The following is a 10,000-nucleotide window of genomic DNA, read 5'->3' on the forward strand; positions in this document are numbered from 1 at the left end:
GAACTAGGGCGGGCATAAGCTCACCAATTAGGATGTGGGATCGGGTCGTCTTCTCCATTGGCTCAGCCTACTCTGACGATTCAAACTTGAAGGTCATCGGAGGCTACGGCCGTGACCCATGATCCTGAGCTGACGGGAATGCTTCTTGGATTTCAAACCCGATTTCCTCCATAAATTCTCTGATCCAAATGGCAGAGAAGTTTCCATATTTCTACCTTTTCTTGTTGGAGGGGCGACCGTTCGTTGAACTACCAAAAAAGGGTCAACCAATGTGATCATGACATTGTAGGTGCTTGCGATGGGACGGATGCTACTTCCCTCATCAGTAATGGGTGGCATAGCCCGTAGCAGAAGTCTCATTTTTTGATCCATTTCTTTCTTACCCGGGTGGGACCGAGAGAAAGAAAGGACGGGGGGCGACCATGCATGGCACTTCTCGACCGTGTCTCCGAGGGACAGTTGAACGAGCGACTCATGAATGCAGCCGGGTCGGACGAGCCAATAACTCGAACGCGTTCGGTCAGTTTTTTGAGCAAGAATCACAGCGTGACCTTACCTTCACCATGATACGGACTCCAAGTTCTTATGGCAGAGCACGAGGAGTTTCCTTCAAGATGATGATGGGAATGGAAACCAGAAGCACGACCGGGGTCTTCGTGGTCCGAGATCAGACTTCTATATAAGTCACAGTTACGTAAGTTGACTGCTTCCATTATGTTGTTGCTAGCATATTGCCCCGGTTCAGTTGATTTGGATGCTACTACTTCTGCCTTTTTGTAGGTCAAACCCCCATTTCCCCTCTTTCTTCTATTTCTATTGCTTTTTTTCTCTTCTTATGTGAATGCATGAATGACAGGTTGATGTGCAAAGAAAGCTTTAGCAACCGCAGAGGACTGACTCTTAGTCATGAACTAAGTCGTTGGTCTTTTCATGTTAATGCAACAAACCCTATCCGTAGCGGGTTAACCGCAGGTTAATGGTAGAACAACCAGTAATCACTCGATGCTTCTTTCCAGTTCGCGATGACTGTTTACACATCGCAGCAATCCGTACTTTGAAACGGACCGATTTACCTTAACCCATTCGGGAATTGACCTGATGGTTAGTCGAGGTAACGGTTATAGTCTTTGTTGTCGTACTCTATCCCCTTGTCCGCACGTTCGTTAGTAATTTGCGTGCAAGTCGCCAAGTTCGGGTTGACTAGACAATACAGTGACCTGCCTGCCTAGTTGCCCTATAGGGACATATCGTCACTATCGGTCAATAAGGTTTTATTCAACTACTTAGAGATAGATTCAAGAACTTAGCTGAGAGCGAGGGCCCACGACAATTTCATCTTCAAATGAATCCCTTGAAATGCGCCTTTAGCGTCACTTCAGGGAAGTTTTTAGGATTCGTTGTTTGTCATCGTGGGATCGAAATTGACCTTTTGTGTGGAGGAATTTGAGGCAAAAAAAGAGCATCTTTCGGTAGTCTCTCTATAGTAAGGTAGATTTGAGAAATTCTATGGCTCGAATCTTTAGTATCCTCTTCTTTCTTACCTGTGTTTACTATTTAGGCAAAATGCCGTCGCCTATTGTCACTAAGAAACTGAAAGAGAAAGAAACCTCAGAAACGGAAGAAGGGGGAAAAAGAAAGGAAGAAAGCGATGTAGAAACAACTTATGAAATGAAGGAGACTGAACAAGAGGAATCATTCAAATTGTCAGTTCCAAGCCGGTTATGAGTAGAACGAAAAAGGAGGAATTGGAAATGAAAAAGGGGGAGCCAGAACAGAAGCTTCGCTTCCGGTAGCTTGCTCAAAAACTCATGTTCAGGTTGAGGAATTCGTGAGAATGGATTCTCAGTATTGACCAATCGAAGGGCCAAAGGGGCTTTCACTACCCTGACCGACCCAAGCCCAAGAGGGATGAGAAGGGAGGATAAAAAACATTTGACTGAGTGAAGTGAAGGAATTCAGCGGGCCGGGTATAACTAGTTTCTTCAGTTTTTTTCTGAGTGCCAGGCGCGCGCCATCAAATAGATGAGCATGGGCCATGTTAGGTATAACTGTGTGTTCTTTCTTTCCCGAAGGTTCTTTCGTGCGTGATCTTCTTGTATGAGAAGTAAGAAAGATTTTGTTATGGAAAGATGTTCGTTTATTCCTACTACTCAAATCTGAATTTCTTTTTCTTCTATATTCCCTACGTCCATTCTCCGGTCAATCCTGTTTCAATCATTCTTGTTTCCTGTATAATAGATTCTCTTCAGATGATTTTCTTCCTTTATTTGATTTGTCTTTTTTTTCTTGTTCTTTGAAAGAATCTCAAAAAAATTATGATTTGATAGGGCTATTTGCGCAAGTCTTTTACGATTCAGAAGTTGTACAGATTGTGGATGAAGTAATTTACTACAACGTAGGTTCAACAGATTTGCTTCGTTCCGAGGTTGAGTCGAGCCTCACAGAAGCGATCCTTTGCCACTCAAGTGTACGGCATCTGCCGTGCTTAGGCCTCTTCTTCCCTTCCCTAAGAAGCAAGATTAGGGAACTTGGTTGACTAACTGATTCAGAGAGTCAAGGTTCTGACATAAATAGAAGAACCGCTGTTCGCTTACTTTACTAAGATCTAACCTTTAGCTCCTTTATAATCTTTCCCTCCATCCGAAGGATGTTGGTGCTATCGATCTTGGTTCTCTTTGGTAGATCTTACTGGATTGGGTCCCTTGTTGTCTTTCAACCTCCTCATCAACATACGTTTCCCGAAGAAAGAAAAAACAATTTCATGAAAAACCTGCGCTTGTTAGCAGCTGAATCACTCTCTCCTCTCGTAGTGAGCGTCTTTGTCTTTTCCCCCGCTGGCATGAGGTAATGAAATTCCACTAGCTCTTCTTCTTGTGAGAAGAAAATCAAGAGAGTGGTGCGCTTTCCCTTTGAATGAGTAGATCAGACCGCCCCCGTGCTTGACTCAATGCTCCTGAAGTCCGAAAAAAAAAGGGGGGACTTTACCTGGGCAATGATTGGCTACTGTTGGGATCGGTCCGAAAGGAAGGAAAGCTACTCCGGAGACTGGTCACTAAGCCAGAGTGCCTGCTCAGGTCAGAAAAGAAAATGCTAACGCACCACAGGAATCACCGTTAGCGGGCTACAGTGAAAACATCTGCCTCCTTCGACTGGAGGTCAATAGTGGCGGCCAAATCGATAGTCCTTGAGGGGATCTCTTACTTCATGGGAACTGACACAAAAACTATGGATAGATCTTTGAACGGCTCGCCGTTGATCCACCAGCCATCTAGGTCCCACCCGACCACAGTGGAAAGGTTGAAGTCAGTTAGCTCAATCATAAATAGAGAAACCGACGAGTGGGATAGAAAGCAGATTCTCCACCGATGGAATGAGGAGATAGCAAAGAAGATCCTAGCTAGAGAGCGGCCCCTTTCGAACCAGAGTGTCTTCACTAGGGGGAATTGGCTTCTATTCGGTCTTTGGTTAGTCAAGCTTTGCTTACCTTGAAGAGCCTTTCAGTCAAGAAAGTCTTGATTTTCTTAATCTTTCCTAGGGGAATTCGAGCCCTTTTTCTTTGTTTTTCTATAATCTTTCTTTTGTAGGCGAAAACCGGAAAAAAAGGATCTATCTATTTGAAATCTCAAAAATGGAAAGAGAAAAAAACTCGAAGACTCATTCTAACGATAACGCCTTGTTCGATCGATTGGTGGCCAATTCTTATTGGGAGGTACTCCTTTTTTTTGTTTTGAGACTCTCTCAAGAAATTTTTTCAAAATCAAAATTCTTCCGGGCGTACGTTTGCTTTTTCTTTTCTGCGATGTTTCGCAGTGTGATCCCGAAAAACAAGAGATATAGATCTATGAAAGTGATGGATGCTCTTTCCCGCTTATGAAATGATTTCTTTTCCGACATGTTTATGTCTCAATCAAACGGGTTTCGGCCGGGTCGAGGCCGAGGCTCAATTCCGTTTTTTTTTCTATCTTGATCAAGACCTATTGTTCGGTTGTTTTTCTCATTCTTCATTTTCTTCATTCTCTTTATGAATTTGTAAATTCTTAGTATGAAATTTCTTCTTCGATATTAGATTAAGGAAGAAAGAAATGGACGCTCTCTTCATCTTTTGGGAGAGAAAAGAAGTAGAAGTCTTGAGTTCGTCTTTGCTCCGCACCTTTTCGTTTCGCATTGTTTCGGAGGGAGGAACCAATCCGCTTGTTCGAGCGCCTTATTTATGAGGATGCTATTGGATTGCATTTTTTGTTGGTCGAAGCTATCCTTGAAAGGAAAGTTTATCTCAGCTTCCGAAGCTAGTAAAAAAAAAACAGAACAGAAAATGCGTTAATCAAGAGAATACCCTGCTGTTAGCAAGTTTCAAGTTTGACATCCAGCTACCGCTTAGAGTATCTCAGATTCGCGCAACCTTGGTCCCGAGCTTCCATTAGGATCACTTTCATCCGACTTGACTTCGCCCTTTGTGGCTGCTAGTGAAGTGGCAACTGGATTGCCTAGTGAAATGCTAGATCGATTTCAGCTAGATAGATCAAGCTTCAGACTAGGAGTTCCCATTGGAGTTGGAGGTGGGATAGATCTCGTTCACTCTTGAGTTGAAATGTATGCTCGATTGCAGCTATCTTGCTCAGTGGATTGTTAGCCAGTAGCTTTTTCTTTGCTACGCACCTTGACTCTCTTAGAGAATGGAAGCCTCAAGCCTGGCTACTTTCTTTCGAGACATGATTGAAGAAAAGGCTAATGCCCTGACTCCTACGGACCTAATCCTAATGCAGTAGCTATGCTATCCGTTCTTACCTTGAATGAAGTGAAGTTAGCAACCAACTTTCGAATCGACTGACTTGAAGATAGGCCGACTGGATAAGTTCCCCAAGGCCCCAGAGTTACCAGCTAAGTATCTGATGAGAGGAGTCTCTTTCATGGTTTTGAATGATAAACCGGTGGTTGAAAGCTGGAAAGAATGAGAAAGATCGGATTCGTCTTTCACCGCGGAACGTACTGACTCATCTGAGAAAGTTTTATCAAACTCAAACAATAAGAAGAAAAGAGATCCTATACGAAATGATCGCTATATAGCGAATAGACCATCTTTTCACTAAACAGGGGCGGTGAAAAGAAAAGGCGAGAGTTTGATTTTTCCAAAAGAAAAGGAACTGGTTAGGGTTAGACTTTGTTTGGAAGTAATACCTGTTGAGTAAAAGCTAAGAATAATAATCATTTCCGGGAAGGGGTGAAAGCCTTTCGTTCGTGCATAAAGATATGGATGCCGTTACCAACAAATAGGTAGTAGTAAGGAGCCTGTATATACTCTATACGGTAAAGCAAGAAGGAGCAGGGTGAGAATGCAATTTTGGAATAAGAGAATAGAAAAGCACGTCAATACAGAACGAAAGGATAGCTTGCTAGAGTACAATCCCAAACAAAGGTCTTGTTATTGCCCCGGTTCAGTTGATTTGGATGCTACTACTTCTGCCTTTTTGTAGGTCAAACCCCCATTTCCCCTCTTTCTTCTATTTCTATTGCTTTTTTTCTCTTCTTATGTGAATGCATGAATGACAGGTTGATGTGCCTGACCCCCGAGGACTTGCATTTCATTTTAGGCCAACCAATGAACTGAGCAGGAGTGGAACATTAAGTAGTCCCATTGTAGCTACTTACTCACGCTTCCGTATGACCATAGACTGCCTGACTCTAAGTATAGTCTAAGGGGCATAATGTTCTCACCCACAAGGCATTTAGGAGCCAGTGAAGTGTGAGAACCCGGGACCAGCCGGGGCAGGAGGGTGAACAATGAAAGTTGTGGCCTTCCGACACGAGAATCCATATATATATGCCCTGAATTAATAGCGTCCAAAGCGTACTTCATTTCATTCCAGTCTTCATTGCATTGCTTCTAGCTCAAAACTCAACGTCAAATACCGTCTTGGAGTAAGCTTTCTTAGCAAATGCGAGAAGCATTTCGCCATTTACTACCTCCTGGCTCACAGCCGGTGGGCCATTAACTATACCTGTTCTTATAGCTGTTGGGAACCAGACTTGCTGCTCAAGTCAACATTGATCTTTGGCACCGAAGACTACTGAAGTGAGAAGATCATTTTTGACCAAACCTTTCCTGGCTACAATTTGCTGCTTGAATGAGACCTCCGTTGATGGATGTGCTTGGCCTACCTAACAAAGCCGAACATGTGACCGAGGCAGTCCGACCGGGGGCCTACATACATAGTGTAGCAGCCCTAGGGCGGCAGAAAGCCACTTTCATTGTAAACACGCATGGTATCAGCCCATTGACTGGTAAGAAAAAAAACCACCTTTTGAGCGGCAACCGCTAGATGGGCCAAAGTCTTGATCCTAGCCGCTGATGGAGACAATGTGGGCCCTCGCTCTCAGCTAAGCCCTTGAATAGCCACCGCTCTTTATGTCAGAACGATGTTTTCAAGAAAAAAGCTGTAAGAACTGACTTCTATCGAACATTTTCGAAATTTCTCCTTTCGAATGCGTCGAAGCGAGCTAGGTTACCGGGGGAAATCCTCTTCCCGACCGACGTTTATGCTAATCGATTGAGTAGTCATAGGAGTCGATTAAAGCCTCCAATGGGCATCGTTTTCTTCTTCTTGCAATTTATTCTTTTATGAAATGGGGAGAAAGGTCCTCTTACTCATCTTACTCAAGTGTCACTCAGAATGTGGTGCAGAAGTTCTTGAATAAGGACATTCTTTGCCCTTATGGCCTGCCAGAAAGGATCATCACGGATAATGCTCAGAATTTGAACAGTGCAAGGTACTTTCTTACAGAAAAGTGAGAGTATGGAGCGAATCTACAGTTCATTAGAGGGTTTTGAGCTCGACTGAAAGGAGAGGAGAACTTCTGTTAGAAAGCATATTTGACATATGTGACCAGGAAAGGATCGCTTCTGTACCAGAGCGAGCTTTAAGCTTGACTGAATAGAATAGGCCGGGCCGCATTATCCCTGAAAGGTTCTCTAAGGAATTTCTTACTGATTCGAGTTTGGAAGATGAAAGAGTCTATAGGTCTAGCTTGACTGACTGACGACCGGCTCTTTTCTTTGGCTTTCGAAAAGCATACGTAGCTCTCCGCTCCTTTCAGTCGCGCCTTATCTTATCCAATTCAATCCAACATTTCATTTCTGACGATAAAAGACAACACAACTGGAAAACAACTGGCTTGAACTAGGAAACAGCGATGGATGTTAAGCAATGAAGAAAAACAGATGGTCAACGTTGTTGAAGCGGTACTCTCTTTCTCCTTTTTCTTCTACAGGGAGTGAATTTGTTTGCAAGAGTCGATAGGAAACCAAAGAAATGTATCTTGCACGATCAACTCAGCAACCTCCACTCGTCGAAGGCCAGGTCATATGGATGTGTACAACTCATCACATCAATGTCATCACACAGCTTCTGCACAAGGTAATTCATGCAAGCGATGCGATTACAGCTCTTTTCTCTGCCTATTTTTCACCCAGCTTGAAGGAAAGAGCCAACATGGCATTCAATGCATGCATCCTACAAAGGCAAGAGTCTCAATCCCATTCGTACCATGTCTATTTCTTTACTCTTGATCATGTCTTTGGAGGCTAATGTCGGTGAATCGGTTAATATGACATAGATCGGAAAATCGTGTGATCTTTGGGAAAGAACTCCTTGCCAACCGCTTCAACTTTCGACTAGGGCAGCAGCTCCCTCTTGCACAACTCTCCCGAACAGCACAGATCTGATTCACGGACAGAACCTATGAGTCGTAAGCCCTTTTCATGTGCACTAATGTCAAACTTGAAACTTGCTAACAGCAGGGTATTCTCTTGACTAACGCCTTTTCTTTTCTGCCCTCATTCCTGACATTTGTCCATAAAAGAGCTTAGTCTGGGCATCAATGCACCTCTCTGCGCCTTAGCCTATCCTTGTCGCGGATTCTGATGCCTACTTTTAGATATGCAACCTAAGCAGCTACTTCTGAACTTTCTCACTGAAGCTAGCTGACTGGTTTACTACTGGCTTTCAACCCTTGGTTTATTTGAAATTTCTGAACACCCGGAAATCGTAGACAGAAACTATTTGAGAGAGTTTCAAAGGCCTGAAGGAGAATCCAAAATAAAAAAGATTCGTGAGAGGTGCATAGCGCTGTTAACAGGAGAGAACTTTTCTTTAATGTGAACAAAGCCTAAATCTTCCTATCCCGGTGCAGCTGTCTTCTTCAAGCTATGGATCTTCTATAGAGAAGAAGGGGGAAAGATAGCTCTTGAAAGCAGGGAGAGGTAGGACACAAGGAACATTCTCTTTTTTTTTTCTAAAGAAAGAGAGTAGATAAACGCTATTCCTGGAAATCTCCGACTTCAATTCTTTTTGTCCGACAAAAACAGACTCTTTTACTACTTGAAATCGATTCACTAAGCTAGTGAGTTCAGTTACGGATAATAGATAGAGAGCGGTGGAATACTTGAATAACCCAAAGAAAACGACAATTCCCCCCGTATGGAGCCTATTCAGGTTCTGTCATCACAATCTTTCTGGAGCTAAATGGGATAAGAGGAAGTTTGATCTCGAAGCGATCGCCGCCCCACACCTGGTTGCACGAGCCGAATCGGGAGCAAGAGTTGAAGCTGGCGCGGGAACAGTAGGAGCTCCACCGAATAAGCCACCACAAGATAGGAAAAATGAAAAGAATAAGCAAGAGGGGAAGGATGTGTCTCAGGTGCGGAGACCTTTTTAGAAGGTGGACCAGCAGAGTAAGATGGCACTGGTCACGAAGGAGCAAGTGCTGTAGATCAGGTAGAACTTCTTATCGGATATCTTTGGTTAAGTGAGGTAGCTTGGGTCGAGTACAAAGCAAGCAAATATCCTAACTTCGGAGTCAAGTCAGGTGCGTAGCAAGAGGTTTTTCTTAGCTCAGCAGGCACGAACTACACTAGTCGAGATGTATGTGGTGCCCAAACATTCACATTGGTGAGGGAGAGAGGCTCAGCCAAGTGCCCAACCTTAGACCTTAGGAAGTACACTACACTAATATAGAGAAGCGATATGTGTCGGGCTGTTCGGAGACTCACAGCGAAACGTTATCAGTTCAGTTCCCGCTTTCCCGGCTGCATTCATGAGTCGCTCGTTCAACTAGAACTAAAGAGGTATGGAACAACTCTAAGAAATCTTACTTACCACCTCAAAAACAAAACAGGGACTTTGGTCCAGTTTCTCGAGGTGAGGTGCGGGCAGAATCCCTATTTCCCTAGAAAGGTTCTCGCTCTCCTATAACTACCGGCAATCTCCATTGGCTTGGTTTCAGTGAGCCGGAGAAAAGGAATGTTTAGCTCTCCCCTCCACACAGTGTTAGGGTAAAAAGAAATGAGCTAAGAGCTAGAGTGACCGGAGTTAGGGAAACTCAGAGTTATATAGCTAGGGAGCTAATGAGTCCGAGTTCGAGTCCTGAGCTAAGTAAGTAGCTCCTGAACTCCCGATCTACTTTGAAACAAAAAAACTTATCGAGCTGGATTAGAAGATTAGTCTATTAATGAAATGGTTACTTTCTTTCCAAAGCCCCGCATGAGCAAGCCAAGCTACTCACTAAGACTGCCCAAGCTACTCTCCAAGCAAGGCCGATACGGTTAGGTCTATCTTTTCGGCTTAGAGCAATTAGTCAGAGCGTAGGTTAGGTCAGCTACCAACTAAGCTAGGGGAGTGTCATATCCCGTGTCTTCCTTCATGGAAGATGGAGTCAAAATTTTCGAGCTGTGGCAGAGTGAAATTAGCCCCTGAGTGAGTCTGGGTGGAAAATGATCCAGGTGATCTGGGCGGCGAATCCCATGAAGTGTAAATATCTCAGAATAGTATGGTGGTTAACTATAAAATTGGGGCCTGCTATTACCCTTCATTGAAGAGAGGTACGCAACAGTTTCTTTCATCCTTAATGATTGGATTTGATGGCATATACTTGGAAAAGTTTGTATACGAGTATACAGTGATGAAGTGCTGTTAGAGCAAAACGGCAATGGCATTAGAGTACGAGG

This window comes from Phalaenopsis equestris, unplaced genomic scaffold, assembly GCF_001263595.1.
Source record: "Phalaenopsis equestris unplaced genomic scaffold, ASM126359v1 Scaffold000002, whole genome shotgun sequence".
Classification (NCBI taxonomy): Eukaryota; Viridiplantae; Streptophyta; class Magnoliopsida; order Asparagales; family Orchidaceae; genus Phalaenopsis; species Phalaenopsis equestris.